A 23,183-nucleotide genomic window follows, 5' to 3' on the forward strand; every position below is an offset into this window, starting at 1 on the left:
CCAAAGGACTCAAGAGTTTTACCTTATTGTACTGTACAACTGCCACCTTCTGGGAATGAATCTCACTCCAGATTTAAAATCAAATATCCACGTATTATCGGTTCACATATAAAACCATTACATGACACAATATCTAAAAAAAATAAAAAATCAAAACTTCATTTCAAACAGCTTTTCATGCCATATTTGATACCTCTCACTTCAGTGTGGTCTATAAACCATATTCACATCCATTCAATTCGCAACATTCTTTACCCTCATTATATTTTCCATTGCATCAAATCGGCGTTAAGATTCCACACTCATTTTAACATGCTCTGACGACTAAAAAAAACAATCTGAACTTCACAAATCGTAAATAACAAACGGACAGTAAATATGTGTAAAAAAATTTTTTTTAATTACAACTCCATTCCGAGATGTAATTTATTGGAAGTTGATGACAGTTTGTGATACACTGTTGCAGCACTGCACTCTAATAGTGTAATTGAACCTGGCCATATATCCATAATCTGATATATTATCGCTCCATCAACTTGCTTGTAAATCAGACAATTCCATGAGAACCATCATATGGCTCCTACTTTGATTTACACCAACATATCTGCAAAACAAAAAAACTTTAAAAATCTGCATTCCAAAAATAATTTTACACGTTTCGGAGACATCAGCAAAAATTGATTGAACACATCCATAGCGCAGTGAGTGAGCAGTTGAATGGAACAAAAGATGCACAATGGCTTCGCTCCTATTCATTGTTGCATGCGGTTAATGCGCAATTGAATGCTGATCACCCAGATGAAGACCACTCGGTGGTCGAAACATCAAACCTGAACCTTGCCTGTTTGGCTGCTATAAAAGTTAGTGGTACTTTCAATTTTTAATTTGGATCTTCCCAACTACAGCCATTATTTTTTTTATGAACCTGTATAGTATGCTGTAAAAATCAAAGAAAACCTGAAGCTGATGTCTTTCCTTCTTTCATTCTGCTTTCCAGTCTCTTGAAAAAGTGATTTATCTGTGGAGATAGAAAAATTGCCCAGTGCTAAGCCAATGACATGAAGAAGGTTCGAGATAGATTGATTAATATGGGAATTTAGAAGTAAACATGTCTATTATTAATCAGAAACAAATTTTATTCCTTGTCCTACTCCATGTCAAGCTAAAGTTGCTTTCCAGTGGTGTTGAACAAAACACACGAATATACACTCAAGGGATTATCGCTTGCCATTTGTAAGAATTTGACTAAGAAACTGAAATGTGTAGAATGGTATAATAAGGTAAGTAATGTAAAGCTGACATTTCAGGCATTAACCTTTCATCAGAGCAAGAATCAGGTCCATCCATCCATTGGGACCATACTCTGTGCAGAGCGTTGGTGCTGCCTTCGCAGTCCCCTTGGCTATTGAGCACAGTCCTGGATGGATCGCCACTCCGACACAGGATACCAGCAACCTGGTACTCATTTTGCCGTCCTCGGAAGGATGACAGGCAGAGTCAACCCCACCTGGTATTAATTCAACACCCGAGTGAAATCCTAGGATCCCAAGCCCACCACCCTAACCATTAAGCCAACACCAGGCATAGAATCAGGTCATACACTTGTAACTAGTTATTCCACACATAGCCCACAACAAAAATGCAACTGCTTCGAGTTAAAGTGTGTTCAGCCATCAATTGTATTTTGGAAGGACCAACATACAACTGGACACTTCAACAGTAGGCCTCTGTATTTATTCTCATTGCTTAAAAGCCGAATATGTGACTCGGTTGTGTGCATGTTGTGCATTTATCATCCTTTTTCATCTGGATTTATTGCTTAGTAGCAGTCAGCCATTCTTCCTCAAAAGGTGGCGTTGCATTTTGGAATGTCAGCCAAGCACGTTGCCAGCTTTCTGATTCACATGTTCATCTCGTACTATGATGAGCTGTTGTCAGGACAACAAGCATCAGTTGGATAAAACCTAACTTTCTCGTTTTAACGATTTCTTTCTTTATTTATTTTACAAGAGGCATTTCTCAACAAAAATTAGCTATGCTGGACTGAAGTTTTAAATGCCTGCTTGCATATTTCCTTTGATTAGTTGTTGTTAAGCTTGATGTTGGCTTAATGCTTAAGATCTTAGGGTCTTAAGTTTGAGCCCCATTTTCTGTTGAATAACACAAAGTGGGTTTACTCAACTTGTCATTCTTCTGAAGTCGGCAAAACGAGTATCTGCTTACTGGAAATAGGGGGCACTGCATCAGTGGCACAGCCACAGTCTCAGCAATGATGCATGCACACGAAATAATAATAGTTGTTGTTTATAGCCATTTTTCTTACATTTTTGGGACTGTAGTTTGAGTCGGTTCTGTGAGATGAATATTTGGTATGGCGATGGATTTTTAAAAACAATTTTTACAATCCTTTTGAGGTCCACCATCAATTTTTTTGTATCACAATACGATTCATGAGTTTCTGAAAATGTTTGATGGCAATTGGTTGACATGCCTGGTGTTGGTGTAATGGTTAGGGTGGCGGACTTTGGGTCCTCGGGTCCTGAGTTCAAATCCCGCTCAGCTGTTGAATTAATACCAGGTGGGGTTATCTTGGCCTGTCATCCTTCCGAGGTCAGCAAAATGAGTACCAGCATGCTGATATCCTCTGTCGGAGTGGTGACCTGTCCAGGATTGTGCCCAATAGCCAAGGAAACTACTTAAGCAGCACCAACACTCTACACAGAGTATGGTCCCAATCTCTTCAATTAGTTGATAAAAGCTCAAAACATCCCAGCAAGCACAAATTGTATGATTTTGACTGCCAATCTCTGCAGCAGGTTATCAGGATAGAATCGCAGTGCTCTCACAAATGTGCCTCTCATTCTTGGATATTAAAAAACAAAACACTCCTGATAATTTAAGAATTGTCAATATGTATAGAAAACGTTTTGAAAATACTTTTTTGCAAATGGTAACTATTTCTGTTAATTGAATCACGTTTATTTTGCACGTTTTATTGTTATTGATACGATAAACATATCCATGTTTATGTCAGGGATATCATTTTTTCGAAAGCCAACCTCAAACTAACGAGATCCTGAGAGTACGTTAAGAATGTTCATTTAAAGTTTCAGAACACTCGGTTTGTATTTTGTGCGTTGCAGTGACAGGGCAAGATGCCAGAAAGAGAATAGATAAAGAAAATCAGAAGATACATGACAACTAAATATACTTTTGCCAAAAGCTTCACATGACCTAAAGAAAGCAGGCTTTCTTTTGCCAAATAGTCGATTTATAAATAACCATAACGTCCAATAAAAATAAAAATTGCATGAGCGTAAAACAATTCAATTGATCAATGGCAATAATTACTTTATTGATGAAATAACGATTCTTTGAAAGAGGCAGTTTGTTGGCACTTTGTTTCATCACAAAACTTTTTGACTCTAAATTGCCAGTTCACTTTCTGGCACAGACAGCTCCAATTTCTGCTGCAGCAATGAGAAGTCATATATCTAAGGGATTCAAGCTGCTTTCCCCCTATTTCTTTGTCTTTGAATGGTTCCACCACAAAAGCCTTGAGGTTAAAACCTCCAAATCACCTCTTCTGCCATCGTTTTATTGACCATAGCCAAGATGTACAGAATTTACCGTGATCTCTATGTGCGCCGAATGCATTATTAGTAAGAATTTATCAGTGTGGTGAGCTTGTGTTTTGAATTGCTATTAACAAAACCTGATCCTAATCCACAGGAGTATTTATGGTCTCTGTTAGATGTGATGGATCATTTGGCCTACTCATTCGACGTGATCCCAAAATCAATATGCTATTACAGAAGAGCCACAGTTAATGGGCATTGGAAATCCACTATATATATATATATATATATATATATATATATATATATATATATATATACATATATATATATATATATATATATATTCTCTCTCTCCTTTTCTCTCTCCTCCCCTCTCTCTATCTTTTCTTCTTTCTCTCTCTCTCTCCCCTTCTCTTTCTTTATGAAAATTTGGAGTTGTTATGAACCTTCACACCATAAAATGCTGGAGATTTAAGTTTAAACCAAGTCCAGAACTTAAACCAATTTTGAGTTCAGCTCTGCAAAGAAATGAAGAAATATGAAACTGCTATTTTGGGTCGGTCAATTATTTTCAATTTTGTGGAGCAGTTCGGCATATTGGGCTGCGTTTTGTCCTTCGGTCTGTGGACACAGCTCGACCCATGGTGAGGTGGAGTGGTTCGATGGATTGGGCTGCATTTAACTCTTGCACGTGTGGACTCAGCTTGGTTTTCCCTCATGGGTCAACCCTGCATGGTGTGGTCCTGGTGGACTGAGAGTGTGAGGGTTGAAAGAGAGACTGAACATGGAGGATTGCACGTGGGAGACAAGGGGGAGCGTGGCGGACTCTTGGGACCAACTTCTGATCTTGAAGGTGGAACTCGAGGGTCGAACTGAAACTTCTGGTTACGGGTCGAACTGAAACTTCTGGTTAAGGGTCAAACTGAGGGGTGGGAATTGAGTGTTAAAAGTATTTCCTGTGTGATTGACTGTTTACTTTAAAAAATATATATTTTATTTACTTTGGTGAGGGAGGAGTGAGTTGGGTAAGGGAGAAATGAATTATTATTCATGGGGGAGAGAAGTCAAGGGTTGAGGTGAAAATGAGAACAAGTGGGGTGGTGGGGGGGGGGGGTGGGAGGTGAATGGCGAAATAGGTGTGTGCGTGTGTGTGTGTGTGTGCGTGCGTGTGTGCATGCACACGTTGGGGACAGCAGGCTAGAGAAGTACGTCCAGCAGGTCAGCTGGGGCAGCCTTCCTGATTGAAGACTTGAACATCCCAAATTATCCAAGATGGTACCAGCTCTGTCAGGTGGGCAACTATTCAGAAGTGAGGTCTGACTAGGTAGTTTGAATTTGGGATCAATGGGGGGTTGGGTTGAAGAGGTCGACGTGATGGAGATGATGCAGAGAAGGAGTTTGGAAGTGTAGTGTGCAGAAGACCAGATAGAAAGCGGATAGGATGAGGAGGTTAGTGGGATACAAGCTGTTGTACGTGGGTGGGAATGGAATGAGTAATGGTGTGGGAATAAAAGTTTCAGAAGAGATCAGCAAGCAAGTGGTAAGAGTGCAAAGAAGGGAGGGACAGATAGTTATGGCATGGGTAGCAATACAGAGGCAAATGGTGTGTTATGTCGATAAATGGACCACAGACAGGAAGGACTGGGACAGAGAAGCAGAAATTCAGGGATGCACTGGAAAGGATGGGATTGGTTGAGCTGGATGTGATGCTGTGCAATGTGGGGCACTTTAATGTGCACGTGGGAGTAGTGGAGCCAGGTGAAGAGGAATCTGTTGATAAATTTTGGTGAGGAACGAGGAATAGAGATGGTCGAGAGCTGGTGGAGCTGGTGGTGAGGAATGGGATGGCCAAAGCTGGTTCATTCTTTCAAAAGCGGGAAAGCCTTAAGATTACCTATAGGAGTGGACAGCATAGAACAGAACTGGATTTTGTGGTGGTACAGCAGCAACACTTGTGGAGGGTTAAGGGTTGTAAGGCAGTGGTGTGAGAGCATGTTACCACCCAGAACAAGCTTGTGGTGTCTGTGGTAAGCATGAAGAAAAGGAAGGAGATTGGATTTGGAGTGGAAGAAGTACAGAGAGGTATTTAGGGCAATTGCAGGATTGAAGGAGGCATGAATTGAGAAAAGAGATTGGTGTGCAGATGAGCTTGAAGGGAGATTGGTGAAATGCCGGCTGAGATCAGCTGGACACTTGGTGTGGATGGGGGAAGAGAGAATGGAAAAGAGAGTGGAGAGATTGAGGGAGCAAGGTAGGAGGAAAAGAGGTATAACGTGGTTGAGATGGGAAGATTGTATGAGGAGGGATATCCATAAGGTTGGGGTGGTTGTGGAATTTATCTCAGCAGCAGTTCCAACTCCTAAAAAAATTATTTAACAAAAAAAACATTTAAAAAAAGCTTTCATTAGGCCAATTGGTACATTCTTTGACACTCTTACCTCTCCTCGACCTCTGGAGAGTTGTATGGTGGAGGACAACGTGAGAGAAGGGAAGGCAGCCTGAGGGGGGGACATGGTGGGGAGGGGGGAGGCAGCACAAGTGGAGAGAAAGGGGAAGCAGTGCGAGGGGAGGGAAAGGGGAGGCAGCGTGAGGGGAAAGGGGAGGCAGTGTGAGAGGAGAGAAAGGGGAGTTGCGTGAGGGGAGGGAATGGGAAGGCGGGGGTGGGGGGGAGAAGGCAGCGCAAGGGGGGAGAAGGCAGCATGATGGTGGGAGAAGGCAGCATGAGGGTGGGAGAAGGTAGCATGACTGGGGCAGAAGGCAGCACATGGAGGATAGAAGTCAGCACTTGGAGGTGAGAAGACAGCGTGATGGGGGGGGGTCAGTGCGATGAGGAGGGGAAGGTAGTGCGGTGGCGGGGGAGGCAGTGCAGTGGGGGGGGGGCAGCGCGGCCGAGGGGGTGGGGCAGCACTTCCTTCCCAATCCCTTCCTTCACACTGCCTCCCCTTTCTCTCCCCTCACTCTGCCTCCCCATTCTCTCCCCTTGTGCTGCTTTTTCCCCCGCCATGCTGCCTCCCCTTTCTCTCCCCTTGCGCTGCCCCCGATTCCTCTCCCCTCGCGCTGCCTCCCCTTTCTCTCCCTTCATGCTGCCTCTCCTTTCTCTCCCCCACGCTGCCTCCCCTTTCTCTCCCCTTGCGCTGCCTCCACTTTCTCTCCCCTTGCGCTGCCTCCGATTTCTCTCCCCTCGCGCTGCCTCCCCTTTCTCTCCCTTCATGCTGCCTCCCCTTTCCCTCCCCTCACTCTGCCTCCCCTTTCTCTCCCCTCGTGCTGCTTTTCCCCCCGCCATGCTGCCTCCCCTTTCTCTCCCTTCACGCTGCCTTCCCCCTGCCATGCTGCCTTCCCTTTCTCTCACCTCACAGGCACACACACACACCCCACGGAGAGTCATTTGTTCCCATTTCTACCACGTCCATGTGTGCTGTCTATGTACCTCTTCGCTTGCAGAAACTACGGACTATTAATATATTGATGGAACTATAATAGTATACTTGTATTAACGTTTTGGAATGTTAGCAAATCGCCCAAAATGGAAACAGCAAACTGTGTATGTAATTGCAGATAAAAGGATCCCTGTGGACTGTGCTGTCACAGATTGCAAAAGCACATTATGAAGCACGGCGTTTCACTAAATTAATTTACACTTTCTACCCATTCCATAATTTTTTCTTCACTCAATATAATCGTCCGAACAGGAGAAAAATTTCCATTGAATGCTTTGGTTAAATAAATACACAAAGTTGTTTTTATAAATCGCGAATTTGTAAAAAAAAAAAATTGGATTTCACTCCAGATTTTGACATTTATTTTGTTCACCAGATCCGATTCTCAAATCAGACATAATATTTCGATTATATACTTTAATTAGACCCAGACCTGTCAACCCCCAATTATGAATGTAAAATGAGTCCAGCGAGGTCGCGAAGTGCCCGAAAAATCTGGGGGGGTGGGGTCTGGGGGCATTCTCCCAAAGAAAATGTTTACTTTCTGGTGTGTCTTAGATTAAATTTCCTGCATTCTAGTGCCAAATTCATCCATATTTATTTTCAGTCAGAAGATTTTATGTCATGTTGTTACTGTTTAGTCCACTGCATGGACTAAAATAAATGAACCAACAACATAAACAAACAAGACATATATTTTATTTTCATCAACAGATCAAATGCTATACAGGAATTAGAACACTCATCATCCTTGTAATTAAGATGTATTCTTTCAGCATACTGACAGTATTTCCCAGTATTTTGGGGCGATTTTGCGCGAAAAATTAACCCCCCAGTAACAAGACATTACCATATCATACTCCGTCTCTCATATAGGAAGTGCGGAACAACGTGAACAGGGCCGGATTTAGGTATGGGCAAGCTGGGAAGTTGCCCAGGGGCCTCCACAACCAGGGGGCCTCCACATATTTCATGAAAAAAAATTGTAAGGAAAAATGTATTTGTGAGTGCCTGAATGGTAGTTGGTAGTTAGTGGAACAGATATAAGATATTCATCTAAAACAGATATAAGATATTCATCTTATCTCATTCTCTATTTTATATCGAAGTTAAGATTCTTTGTTCTTGAAAAATATACTTTATGGATGACTGTAAATATGTCTTGTCACCTTTTTAGTACTCTAAGGTAGGGTGGGCCTCCACTACTGAAGGCTGCCCAGGGAACACCACATGTCTAAATCCAGCCCTGGACGTGAAGCAATTGGATTTAAATCGGTATTCAAGGCTATAACATCAGTTAAACCAGTCACAATGCAATAATGTTGGAAGTATTTTTTGGTGCCGAGAAATAAAAAAAAGTGAGAATTTTTTGCGAGAATGTGAGAACGTGACTTTCAATAGAAAGTCGTGAGTCTCACTGCAAAAACGTGAGAGTTGACAGGTGTGTAGTCCATGAGAGTCCATCGTGTTTCCAAATCGAGGCATGTTTGAATCAGCCGAACCAAAAGGCGACTTAGGACCCCCATCGAGTGTGAGTGAGCGGTCCGAACCTGATAAAGGATATAATTAAATAAGGCCGTTTATTTATCTTCAATAGGAGTGTTTTAATTAACCCAAACACACAATTTTCACTCTGACTCATCCTTGGAGTATACTTAGTATGCATGCAGAGTTTCAGGCTGGTAGGTTTTATGGCTTTGGAGTTATGGAGGAGACACAAAGACTGACACGGAGTGACACACATGCACAGCCTTTTATTAGTATAAGATAGGGGCAATACCTCGGGCCACTCACTTGGTAATGGCTGGAAAAGATAATCAGGGAAAATATCTGGAAAAGATTTTCATCAACAATCTCTCTGACTCTGGAAAATCCTCTTTATCTCTTTGCTGATGACTCCACCCTGTGCCGTACCATCTGTCATCCCTCAGACCGGCGAGTAGCAGCTTCTTCGCTCACTGCAGATCTGGGTAAAATCACAAACTGATCCAACACCTGGAAGATGTCTTTCAATCCGGACAACTCACACTCTCACTATGTCTCTCCGAGAGGACCATTTGGCAAACCCTCCCATCCACTTTCTCAACAATCCTCTGGAAGAAGTCTTTTCTTTCAAACTTCTGGGTCTCACTATCTGCCATGATATTTCCTGGGAAAGCCACATTTCAAACCTCGCCTCCAAAGCCAGTATCCGACTGGGAATCCTCTGCGTGCAAAGTCCTTCCTCGGCCCACCTGAGCTCCTGACCACTTGCAAAGCTTTCGTCCGCAGCCTGATGGAGTACTGATCCCCCCCAGGGGCTGGTGCTCGTGCCTCCCACCTTTCTTGACTTCACGCTGTGGAAACCCAGGCATTTCCGATCATTGGCACCTCCCGTGATGGGGCTGAGTCTTTGGGCCTCTCACTCTCTCACCACAGGCAGTTTGGTGGTCTTTCTGTCTTCTTCCATCTCCTCTCTGGGCTCGCTCCTCTGCTATGTCTGCAATTTGTCCCCACCATATTTCCGCAGGGCGCTCAATTTGAAATCCTTCAAATTCCCTGCTTTCCTTCCTGAAAGTCCCTGTATTGTCCACCTTGTATACCCCATGTTCCCTGCCCCATGCCTCTCCCTTCCACAGATCTCCTAATGTCTCTGTTCCTCACTGTTTTGTCCTTCCAACTCCCGCCACTCTTGTCTCATGCCCCCCTTGCTTTGCGTTGTGTGTTAGCTCTCATACAAGCCTCGACAACGTATACAACAACAAAAAAGGGAACAACTGGTAGGCATAGATGACCCACAAAATATGTAACGGAGAAGAAAGTAAATACCTAGGGATATTTTTCAATGCTGTGAACAAACTTTGGTACAAAATTGGTGATAAAGGTTATGGTCAAGTTTCATCGGAATTGAGAGATTAGTTTCTGAGAAGAAAGCAAATACCTATTTTAGGGTGCAACACCTGTAGACCCCATCAAGGCCCGATTTATTTAATGCCATGAACAAGGTTTGGTCGATATATGGTGATGAACGTTGTGGTAAAGTTTCATCAAAATCATATGAGTAGTTTCAGAGAAGAAGTTGCAAGTATTTGTGGAGGGACGGACGACGTGCCATCCCATAAGCTCCCCGGAACTACGATCCAGGTGAGCTCAAAAAATTGGCACAATTGTGTGGTTGAGGTGAATTTAGTTAATATCCTTGTCATATATTTTGAGGCAGCCATGTGTTGCATTGGTTATAATCTGATTAGACATGTGGCTATGAAGAAGCAGAATGAGAGTTCAAAGTGCAGTATCTGTCTCCATTTTTAGCTCACCTGGAATGTAGTTCCAGGATGGCGCGTCGTCCGTCCGTACTCAAATACTTTCAACTTCTTCTCTGAAACTACACATAGGATTTCGTTGAAACTTTACCACACGTTCATCACCGTGTATGTACCAAAGTTTGTTCATGGCATTAAAAAAATCAGGCCCTCAGGGAGTCTGCAAGGGTTGCCCCCCCACCCCCACCCCCAAAAAGAGATATTTGTTTGTTTTTTTTTTCAGAAAGGACACAAGTAATTCTGATGAAACTTCACCACAATCTTCATTACCCATGATGTACCAAAGTTTGTTCATGACATTAGAATAATCAGGGTCTAACATTCGAATAATCGTGACATTAGAATAAACTGTCAGGGGGGTTGCCCCCCCCCAAAAAATATGTATTTGCCCTTTTCTCCGAAACTGCACACACAATTTTAGTGAAACTTGATCACAACATTCTTCGTCCGTGATATACCAAAGATTGCTCACGCCATTAAAAACTCAGGATCTAAGGTGTCTACGGGTGGGTTGCCTCCCCCCCCACCCCTAAAATGAGGTATTTGCTTTCTTCTCTGAAACCACACACACAATTTCTATGAAACTTGACTACAGCCTTTATCATCCATGATGTACCAAAGTTTGTTCATTGCATTAAAAAATATCCAAAGGTGTTTACTTTATCCTCCATTACATATTTTGTGGGTCATCCATGCCTACCAGTGGTTCCCTGGTTATCTTACCCAGCCACTTCCAGGTGAGCACCCAGGGGTATTGGCCCGATGTTTAGGTTTCATTTTGAAGACAAAGTTGTGATGTTTTCAGCTGACGAACAGAAAACATTTTTTCTGGTGTTTGCTATAGCAGCATCCTTACTCCAAAGGCTCTTTAAAGGATGCTACAGATTGTCATTAAAGCCTGGAGAACTTCTAGTTGTGACTCATTTGTTGTGATACTTCCTGGTGTGTCTTTCAGATACTCTGTGATAGTTATTCTTCCTCGAGTCATTCTAACTATCACTGGAAAGAGGTCAATTTTCTTTGCTTTCCATCACCTTGCCATATTTATGTTGCAAGCACAGGAGAAGGGTAGGATCCAAAGTCATTCAGAAGGAACTTCACGAACAAGGGAAGTGAATAAGAGTCAAACCGAAAGAGTAGGCAAGCATCACATGTTTATCAGACCAGGCGGAGCATGTAGATTGTCCTCATAGTCAAGTGGCTTAGTGACATAATTGTTACAGACTGGATACAAGCACCAAATTTTCTGTGCATACACTTTGGGTAATGGCTATCAAATTTTGAGTCGGAGCCCATCCAAAATATTAACCCTTTCATTGCTAAGTACAAATTCAATATTTTGATATTGGTAGTACTTATTATTTCCATCCCTGATGCTACTTTTATTGTTAATTTGTATTTTGTTATGCTAATTTGTATTTTATTGCAACTAGGATGTTAATCATGTTGTATAGGTCTTAATGAGTAATAAGAAGTCAATATTTAGAATATCTATGAGAAGTAAATTATAGAACAGGGGTTCTACGTGGTTGTGAGAAATTGAAAGTGAAACTGTTTTTTTTTGTTTGTTTGTTTTGTTTGCAGGCTATCGGAAAATGGAAGTACACTGGAACCACTGCATTATTTGCCAGAAGATTACCGAAGAACCTCTTAGGTGCCCATTACAAAGCCCTGGCGCAAGCAGTGACACGGCAGTGAGACCTTATCAGACATTTCTCGACAATGTCAAGCAGTTCAGAGAGATTGGCATGCTACCAACAGAACTTTTCTTTGGACAGGAAGAAACTGCTGATGGTTTTGCTACTCATTCTGCTTCTTGGCACAAATCCTGCAACCTTAAATACAATAATAAAAAAATTATCCAAAGCCAGAAAGAAGAGGGAGACTAACCCAGAACCTGATGAACAACGTCTGAGAAAGTAGCAAGCAGTTGATGTACAATTAGTATGCATCTTCTGTGAGAAAGGTTGTGAAGCTGGTGACTTACATCAGGTATTAACTTTTGTAGCAAACAACAATATCAAACGAATGGCGACGGAACTTAAAGATAGTGTACTTGTCTCAAGAATAACCGGTGGTGATCTCATAGCCATTGAAGCAAAATATCACGTCAACTGCCTCGTCAATTTGAGAAATAGATATCGGTCTCAACTGCGAAAACAGAATAGAGAGCCAGAGGATTTAAATGAGAAGGTCAACGAGAGTCGTGTATTTGTGGAAGTGACTAGTTACATAGAAAAAGCAGTTAACCATGGAACCCTTCTCTTCAAGCTATCCGAACTTCATACTTTGTACCGAGACAGATTGAAGGACTCCGGCATTGTTAAGACTGTGAATAGAACCAGACTAAAAGATCAGCTGCTGAAACATTTCACTGAAGCTCAAGAGCAACAGGATGGAAGAAACACCGTACTTATCTTCTACGAGAAGCCCTGAAGAAGAGAGATTTCTCAGATGATGCTTTTGTGCTGGCAAAGGTAGCAAAAATAATCCGAGATGACATTTTCAACCAACAGCCATTTCACTTTGAAGGAAGTTTCCATCCCAAGTGTCAAGAAGACTCGATCCCTTCGAGTCTGAAATCATTAATTTCTCAGGTGTTCAATGGTACGAACCTGAAGAATCAAGATAAGCAAGACTCACAAGCCTGTCTCACCGTAGGACAAGTTATTGTGTACAACACGAAGAAAAGGTCAACACAGTCAGATGTTATGACAAGACATAGCCTCAAACGAGAACCTCCACTTTCAATTTACATTGGTCTAAATATCCATACTCTTACAAGATGTAAGAAACCTATACAACAAATGTATCAGTTTGGTTGCATTGGTTATAATCTGATTGGACGTGTGGCTATGAAGAAGCAGAATGAGAGCTCAAAGTGCAGTATCTGTCTCCATTTTTAGCTCACCTGGAATGTAGTTCCAGGATGGCGCGTCGTCTGTCCGTCCGTCCTCAAATACTTTCAACTTCTTCTCTGAAACTACACATAGCATTATCTTCCAGATGACTATGCTATAGTACCATCAGTATTAATGTCGACATCCAATGTCCTGGCGCCCCAAAGTGATGTTGCACCTTATCCAAGTGGTTTGAATGATGAATTGGTCCAGGAAGCTTACTGGATGAACCATGTATTGAACGTTATCAAGGAAAATTGTGATGAAATAAGCGATGGTGTTGCATGGGCTGCCTACCATGCTTCCCAGAAGCAGAGTGATGATTGCTTACCTGCCTAATCTGCACTGTTACCTCTCTTCTATGAAAAGTCGTCAACTCCAGCAATGATAAAACATGGTATGGATATACAGAGGAAGGCAATCGACTATTTGAATCCAGGACAAATACCAGTTACAACGTTCGATCAGCCGCTGTATGCTTTGGCAAAGTTTGTTCAGTGGAAATGGCCGTTAACCCATGGAGATAAGACATATGTTGTTATGCTTGGCGTATTACATGCAGAGATGGTGTTGTGGAAAACCATGGGTGATCGATTAGAAGGTTCTGGATGGACATCATGTCTTGCTGAATCCGAAAGAGCATCAGCTGGTACAGCAGACTCAATGCTGAAAGCTGCCCACCTTACTCGAACACGACACGCCCACCAAGTCACGCTCGCTACTCTTCATATCCTACAGCAAGAGGCTTTCTCCCTATCCAGACAATCTCGTGACAATGACACCTACACTGCCTGGTTAAAACACATGGTTGAGAAGAGCCCAACTTTCCTGTTTTGCGATCTTATAATACTGTACGAAACCCTCATTCTCGTATTTGTCCGTGCTCACAGAGAAAATAACTTTCCGTTATATGTTGAGGTCTTGGAACAGTTAGCGCCATTGTTCTTTGCTCGAGATCACACTAATTATGCCAGATGGCTGCCAATACATATCAAAGACATGAAGTCACTGCTAACTACCATTCGAGACGAATTCGAAAAGGAAGGAAACTGGGTCATTTCCAAGACATCCAACAAGTTCTCCTCAATACCCTTCGATCAGGCGCATGAGCAGGAAAATCGATATGTTAAGTCGTTAAGATGCCAGGTGGTTGCATCGGACAAACAGAAAATCCAAGTGGTTTCCGAAGATGGATGTTGTCAGGACCTGAATTGTCAAGGCTTCAGAGGCTATTTGAAGATGAAAATCTGAGGGACGATGATGAGGAAGACCCCAATAATTTCCTTAATCATGAACAGGGACCTGCCACACAGAGAAGGTTTAAGAAACAAGTTACAGCGCTCACAGAAACAATACAGAAAATGGGGAATCCCTTCCTAGATGACTTTGAGGAGTTGGTGACACTTGACAGTAGGAACTTTGCAGAAAAATCAGTAGTCGATGGCCTGAAAAGACTAGAGGAAACATGAAAGAGACAGTATGAGCAGTATGTCCAGGATGTCATAGTACACAGAAGTTCCAATGTCATGAACCCAATAAAGAAGAACAGCCTTCCTCTTTTCAAGAGACCACAACACAGGGTTACAACGACACAAGGAAAGAAGATCAAAGTTCTTCAAAACAATGTTGAGCTGTTTGGCCAATTATATATATCGATGCCAAGTCGCAGTAGTGACTTAGATGAATTCTTCTCCCATGAAGTACAATCATACCCACCATTTTTGTCAGACTTTGGAAAGCTTCACTTACCTAGTAACAAATCAGATCTACTAAAGTGTTTGGAGATTACAGACACAGCTGACAGGCCCCAGATCTATGACTGCAAGGTCTTGGACGGTGCTGCTATTGTCCACAGTCTGTCAACCAGCGGAATGGTAGCATTCGATGAATTTGCAGACAAAGTCTTCATTCCACACATTGAAAGACATATCCAAGCGTGTAGACGGCTTGACCTTGTTTGGGGCAGCTGCATTCCTGATAGTCTAAAGAATTCCACACGAGAGAAGTGGGGAAAGGGACTGCGTCGAAAGGTGTCTGGACATGTGAAGTTACCCGGGAACTGGAAAGATTTTCTGCGAGATGAGAACAACAAGGAGGAGCTCTTTGGGTTCTTGACTGGTAAAGTCTCTCAAGTTGCTTGCCTTCCTGGTAAAGTCATGTACATCACCAGTGGATCCTCAGTTGTGTCCATCACAACAGAAGTTGTGATGGGAGATTGTAATCAAGAAGAAGCCAATACCAGGTTGATGGTTCATGTACTGCGTGCACTGAGTCATGGCTGTGTAACAGTGGCGGTTCGTACGGTGGACACAGATGTTGTAGTCATTCTTCTTGGCACACTGCACCATTTCATAGCTGCTCAACATTCAGCCAAAATTTGGGTCGAGTTTGGAATGGGCAAGAACTACAGAGAGTTCGAGATAAACAACCTATCTGACAACCTTGGTATGGATAAATCTCGTGCTTTGCCTGTTCTCCATGCGTTAACAGGCTGTGATACTACGTCTGCCCTGAAAGGAAAAGGGAAGTTGTCTGCATGACAAGCTTGGCAAGCCTACAGTGATGTCACTGATGTCCTTATCCGGTTAGCTGACAATCCCTTCCAGCTGATAGATGAAGAATTCGATGATTTTCGTTGTATAGAACAGTTTGTTGTTATTCTCTATGATCGAACAAGTGTGTCCAGTGGTATCAACGAAATAATAAAAGACCATTTCTGTAAGAGAAAAATTTCAATGGAAAGGCTACCACCAACTCAGAATGCACTGCTACAACACGTAAAACGTGCCATTTACCAAACTGGCATCTGGACAACAAGCACCCTACAAACCAACCATGACTTTCCAAGTGACTTTGGATGGATTAAAGAATCACAAGCTTGGGCTGCTCGATGGCTAACAGTTCCTGAAGTGTCAGTTGCCTGTCGGGAATTAATTTGATGTTCTTGTGAAACAGACTGTACTCGCTGTAAATGTGGACAGGCTAACCTTGACTGCTCTCCTTTGTGCAAATGCAATTGTCAGAAATCAACAAATTGATTTGCACATTTTTGGTATTTGAATTCTGTGATGATCTCACACTGATATTGTGTTCGTATATTTTGTGCCGAACCGCTTCTCTGCTCTCAGCTCTCAGCTCTCAGGCTTATATATCTGGGGCTTGGTACAAGAAGGGCCTATGTGCATTTTTAACATTTTGGGGTTTATTCCTGAAAAGTAGTTAGTTTGAGATAGATATATATATATATATATATATATATACAAAATCTACATATATATATATATATATATATATATATATATATATATATATATATATATATATATATATATATATATATATATATATATGTAGATCAGGTACATATTCTGACATATTGAATGAAGAAAAACTTCGTAGCTTTTCACAAGAAATGGTTTGACTGTTAAACTTGGGGTAGATTTTGATAGACGGTAAATTGTGATGTATTACGCAATACCTGTGAATATTTCATCTGGGCTCCTCGCCTAATTTTGAATGGTTTGATATATCAAACATCCATACCAAGTTTGGTGCTTGTATCCGCTTTGTAACGATTGACTCAAAATATGCCGATAAGCCACCAGACTATCATCTTAAAGCCATTCAGGAGCCAGTTTGGCTTTCACCTGCCTTCTCTGCCCTCACTTATTGTCATTCACTTCCCTTTTTCCATTGTAAAACAGCATCACTTGTGTGCCACATTCTTATAGTGCTGCTATTCTATACACTTTTAACGGTCATTACTTTCAATCCCTGACTGATTAGTGACAGCATGTTTCTGAACTTGGGATTCTGAAACACAACCTGATTTGAAGTGTGTGTAGATGTATGATGGTTGGAACCCTGACACACCTGCAGCCTCACATCTCCACCCCCTCTCCCATGCTCATGCACATCTGGCCTCCTCACCTGCCTCCTTCCAATATTCCCCATCCCTTTATCTCCTTTTCCTCCATCTTCACAAATAGTATGAACATGGTCCTCCAACATTTGAGGACTCTGTTATAGCATCACAAATCTCTCCATGTAAGCCTGGTGTTGGTTTAGCAGTTATATTGACTGGCTTGGGATCTTAGGCTCCTGAGTATGAGCCCCGTTTGCTGCTGAATTAACACCAGGTGGAGTTGACAGCCTGTCACCCTTCTGAGGTTGGTTGAAATGAGCACCAGTGTGATAGTTTAGTGCACACCATCAGCGGCATAGTCATGCTCCAACAAAAATGAAAGCCACCAAAGCTGTCATGAGCAAAACTAAGAAGAAGAAGATCATCACTCCATATGGGTTGTTGCTGCTACTCTGGACATTGTGTTTAACAGAAATGTTCCTCTCAGAATGCCCTGACATGTATCTGTGTCTGTCTCTGTCTCTGTCGCATTATATTCTTGTTTCCATAATGACAGACAAGATCGCTACTGCATGGTGGGATTCCTGTTTTGGTCTGCAGCTTCATCCCTCATTGTCCATTTTCTGCACAAACTGTTAACTTCCAGAATACCTCTGGCTGTGCATTACTCTCAGCAATGAACTAATGTTCATCTGCATGAAGTACCACACAAGTTACAATCACAACTCCATATACACCTCTCTTTCTGGTAACATGAACCAACTACCAACCACCCACACAACCTTTATATTCCTTATCTGCGACTATTTCAATGGCCACCATGCCGGCTCTTTTAAAGTGGACACTGTGACTGTGAAATGGCAGTGTATATCGAGCAGCTTGCTCTTTCATCAAGGAAGGTGAAACTGAGGGCAACCTGATGTTATTTTGCATGGCTAACAATAAATCAGTGTGCATGCTCAAGGTGGCCAAAATAAATCAAAATAAACCTTAAGGCTAAGCTATCCAACTTCTCGAGATGAGGCTGAGTGTATTCACTGTTTGTCTCCGAAGTTCATATACCAAACTCATATATCTATCTATATCTATATCTATATATCTATATATCTATATATCTATATATCTCTCTCTCTCTCTCTCTCTCTCTCTCTCTCTCTCTCTCTCTCTCTCTCTCTCTCTCTCTCTCTCTCTCTCTCTCTCTCTCTCTCTCTCTCTCTCTCTCTCTCTCTCTCTCTCTCTCTCTCTCTCTCTCTCTCTCTCTCTCTCTCTCTCTCTCTCTCTCTCTCTCTCTCTCTCTCTCTCTCCACCTTACTCCTTACCAACTGCCTCCTGGACATGAACCTTTTCACTGGAGAATGTTAAAAAAAAGGTTCTGACCAATATTGATTCTGCATTGGAAACACACCCAGATAGCATCAGAAGCCATTTTATCTCAATGGAATACTTTCATCTCTTCTCCCAGCGGATGCCGGTTTGACTCAAGATAGCATCTTGGACCCAATCCTGTCCCAAGTACACACCAATGAACAAACTCATTTTCCTCTTCACATTTGACTCATCATTATACGGTACGATTCCACATCCCACCAACAGACCTGCAGCGGCAGCTTCCTTCGTTGTTGACCTGGAAAGGATCAGATACTGCAGGTCTAACTCTTTCAATCACGGAAAATCTTGCATTCTCACCCTGTCTCTCTGGAAGGATCATCAAGTGAATCGACCTATCCATTTCTTCACCTATCTGTCAAATGCATAATCGGCAGAAAGGATGCAAAGCTTTAGGACAGTAATTCAGGTGTGTAACAGATTTTCAAGTTATCAATCAATCATTTTGTACGATACGCTGCAGACGAACACAAACAATCTGCCAAACCTGTCAAGCTTGATCCTTACTTATGTCCAATTGCATGTTATGAGATCGCTTTTGCTGTGGCACGGAGGTTTCAGCAGATAAGTGATAACCTAATGATGCACAACTAAGTTAAAAGATTGGTAAGCAGAAATAGTTTGATGATGTGACCAGCCTGCTTTCTATCCAACAGCGAAACATACACGTGAGAGGTTTCACAAAAGCAAATCAGAATTCTGGTAAAGAAGACATTATTGACGTAGCAGACAGGTGTCCTATATCTTAAACGGTTCTCTATTTTGTGGTGACTGCCAATTCCATTATTTCCGACAATTAACCACTCTTGATCAAAATTCATGTCAAACACTTTTCAAATCAAAGGTAGTCGTAACCATGTATAGTTGTGATCACTTGTCATTGCAATCTGAGAACTAAGACTGTAGTCTCTTGTTGACTATCTAAACACATGACGAGTATTATCGAAACACCTGACTGGCATAGTATTGTAGAGTATTTCATTTTTCCATATGAGATGCCATTCTATCACGTGTTACCAGAGTTGGGGACTCGAGTTGCACTCGAGTCACAAAATTTTGCAACTTACTCAGTCTTGACGAAATTGTCTTGAGACTCAGACTTGGGACTTGGTGTCTGGGGACTTGGGACTTGCTTGCACTTGAGTTTATAATGACGTTCACAATGTTCAGAAAATAATCGTTGAATAAACATCAAATTAAAATGGAGTTTAAAATAAATGGTAAATGATTTTAAGTCGGCGGCGTGTGTGGTTCGGTCATTGACAACATGTACATTATAGGTGTATACAGCGCATGTGCAGCGTGCTTGAGCTCATGGCCACCGGGTCTCAAACCGCTCTCCACTAAGTTTAAAGAGAGTGTTCACTCTCCAGACAGCACAGAACATGTCCAAGTGTCAAACATCAGTCTTACCAATATTCCGACTTCAATATCGGAAGTGCAGCACAACTTTATTCAAACAATGTCATCGACATTCGTGTTGAATTGGGGAAACTTAGCTCCGTGCACTTCCTGACCCGATAAAGTAATTTTGACATTATTTTAATGCAATTTGACTTGAATTATTTAAACTTCATCAATAATTGTAAATTGTATCACGACAGCACTTGAGTTTGTACACTACATTTGCCATAGTGTCCCACCCTCTTTCTGCTTCCACAGCATCCCATCCCCTTGCTGATCCCCCATCTTCCTTCCCAATTATACGTTTCATTTTAAACGTACATAATAAATTTATAAGTAAATTATTAAAATCTCCTTTCCCGTTCCACATTGTGGTTCTACGTTTAAACCATTTCAACGTACGCTGAGGGTACTAACTAGTCTCATGCACATATGTTCAAGTTGGTACATGAGATGTGGGAAGTAAATTTAACATAAATTTATTTTTTGCTGGGAACAAAAGAAAACGTGTCCATTGTATGAAGTTGACAAATAAAAACTTGAGTTAAACAGCTTTTCAGAACATGCATTGCAATAAATGAAGCCTTTTGTCTTAATTCCTTTCTGGCTGGTACTCCAACTAGGTTTCGAAGTAAATATGGACTTGACAAGTGGAAGCAACACTACGGTGACTTGAGACTTGCTTGAGACTTGGTGAAAGTGCTTTGTTAACATCACTGCTTGCTCTTGGCATTTTAAACCCGTTTTTTTTCTCCGTTTCCATATTTACTTATAATATTGTATTTCGACATTAATTAATTATCTTTGATCAATTATACATTCGTGTATTGAAAACAATATTTTTTAAATTGCCCTTTCTTACTCTATTTCATGGATCTCCTTGATATAAAATTTTAAACCTCCCTCGCACATTATAGCAGGATGCAACATTCGACCGTACTCCACAAAAGTCTGCTATTTCATGCTCACTTGCTCACACAATTACAAGATCCCCGCTGGACATTGTGCACAGTATATTGGATCTCTCCAGACAAATTAATTTGCACTTAATAACCATCGTTGGATTGTTTTTACTACGGAAAATTTATCAGTGCCATCAGACATTGCCACTTCCACTCCCTGTGCATACATTGAAAGTTATTAGAATGAAGCATTTTTTTTATTTTGTGTTTATCATAAAATAATCTTCCCGCTGCACAAAAAACTAGAATCAAAGGTAAATTAAATAGCAATTTGGATCTAAATAATATATTTGACCTGCTTTCTTCGCTGCCATTCTGCCTGATCTGCCATCCAAGCTGCTACCCTCTCCCGATGTTTCGAAACAATGCGTTTCTCTCTCTCTCTCTCCCTACATCCATTAGCTGTGCTCTGCTCGATTCTGATTATTTTGTCCTCCAGGAGCGCCCTTTGCATTATAACTCAATTTCTGTGTGTTAAAAGACTCCGTGGCAGGATTACAATTAATGTGTATAATGACAGTTGCAACATTATGGCCTTCCCCTTTGATGCTTCCCATGTGAGTGTTTCCATTGTGACTCGGTGACCTCAGATATAAATGCCATATATTGTGACGATTCATCCATTAACTCTTAATGCCATTTTCTTTCTTGAAATAAATTAATAAGCCCATCAATAATTATTGGATGCTCTGCTCAATTGTCGGCACATTGGCCTCTCAATCCATCTCAAATTTCCTGTCTGTTAAAGCTTTGCATCCTTATGCCTACCATGCCTTGACCTTGGTATAAATAAGTAAGTAAGTCAGTAAATAAATAAATAAAATGGAATACAAAATACATAAATTTGTCATATAAAAATATATAAATATAGTACTTGTGTACACACAGATGAACTGGTGAGACCATTTTCCACTCTGCTTATAATTTCGAAACTCACATTGTTGATTTTTTTTTCTCAAACAACTATGGGGATTTGATGCAGGATTTTCACAGAAATATTTTCCTTCAAATATTACAATTATATGTAAAATTAAATTTCAACAGCATAATGGAGTTCATTTAAACCAGCAGCAAGTTCTGAGGAAAAAGAATCGGTTTCCTGTCACATCCAATCAGCATCGTTATGTGAATATAAATGTTTTTCTTTGATTGATATTCAGCGCAACAAAGTATATGGAGCACTTTCAACTTCATAATGGAGGCACATAGGCTAGGCAGAGCGTCAGGGCACTCAACACAAGTCGGGATCAACATTTCTGTGGCGGAGAATCAATCCTGGACAGGTCACCACTGCGTCACCAGATGTGGAAGTTTTTCTACTGAACAACCTAAGGAATCGAACCCACAACAGTGAGAGCAATTAAACTAAGGCTTTACCCACGCTACCACCAAACCACCGAGGACAATGCAACTAAGGCTTTACCCATTCCACCACCAAACCACCGAGGACAATGCAACAAAGTCTTTATACACTCTACCACTATACCACCGAGGACAATGCAACTAAGGCTTTACCTACTCTACCACCAAACCACCGAGGTCAATGCAACTAAGGCTTTACCCACTCTACCACTATCCCACCGAGGACAATGCAACTAAGGCTTTACCCACTCCACCACTATCCCACCGAGGACAATGCAACTAAGGCTGTACCCACTCTACCACTATCCCACCGATGACAATGCAACTAAGGTTGTACCTACTCTACCACCAAACCACCGAGGGCAATGCAACTAAGGCTTTACCCACTCTACCACTAAACCACCAACTACAATGCAACTAAGGCTGTACCCACTCTACCACTAAACCACCAACTACAATGCAACTAAGGCTTTACCCACTCTACCACTATACCACCGAGGACAATACAACTAATGCTTTACCCACTCTACCACTAAACCACCAACTACAATGCAACTAAGGCTTTACCCACTCTACCACTATACCACCGAGGACAATGCAACTGAGGCTTTACCTATTCTACCACTAGACTGACTGTTTCTCCTGATCCAGGTGAGCTTAAGAACAGGCGGTCCTATTTTTGTGAAAGTAAATGATACAAAGAGGGAAATGAATGTACATTTGTTATCTCCAAAATCTCTAAATATAGTAGATGCAATAATGGCCAATTATCTCATTAAAACCGCATTCCACACAAGTCAATATCCACATCATGCTCATCAAGACTCATCCTTTGTTGAGATATTCTTAATGGTAATAATTCACGAGCAAAATTTAAAACAGAGAACAAAGCAATGGTATTGTCATGAGTGCAGGGGTGATGTCCGAGTATCATGGAGCAGAAATAATATTTTCCAAGTTTCAGTTTAATTTTATTTCCTCCAC

The 23,183-nt window shown here is 41.5% G+C and overlaps 1 long non-coding RNA gene and 2 pseudogenes across 1 annotated transcript in view; 2 read left to right on the top strand and 1 right to left on the bottom strand.

The window, feature by feature from the left end:
• Window positions 1-412: 412 nt before the first annotated feature.
• The window catches only part of LOC147015882 (uncharacterized), a 138,211-nt gene continuing 115,440 nt past the window's right edge, over window positions 413-23,183 (bottom strand). Inside the window, exons 2-3 of the long non-coding RNA XR_015050135.1 lie at window positions 958-1,018; window positions 413-604 (exon numbers count right to left, since the gene is read on the bottom strand). This is a non-coding gene — a long non-coding RNA (uncharacterized LOC147015882). The remainder of the gene's footprint in view (window positions 605-957; window positions 1,019-23,183) is intronic.
• On the top strand, window positions 11,916-13,226 carry LOC147015883 (uncharacterized; annotated as a pseudogene).
• Window positions 13,285-15,760, top strand: LOC147015884 (uncharacterized; annotated as a pseudogene).

The sequence above is a fragment of the Eptatretus burgeri genome, chromosome 12 (genome assembly GCF_056783735.1).
Source record: "Eptatretus burgeri isolate ZD-2024b chromosome 12, Ebu_testis_v1, whole genome shotgun sequence".
NCBI classification, from domain to species: Eukaryota; Metazoa; Chordata; class Myxini; order Myxiniformes; family Myxinidae; genus Eptatretus; species Eptatretus burgeri.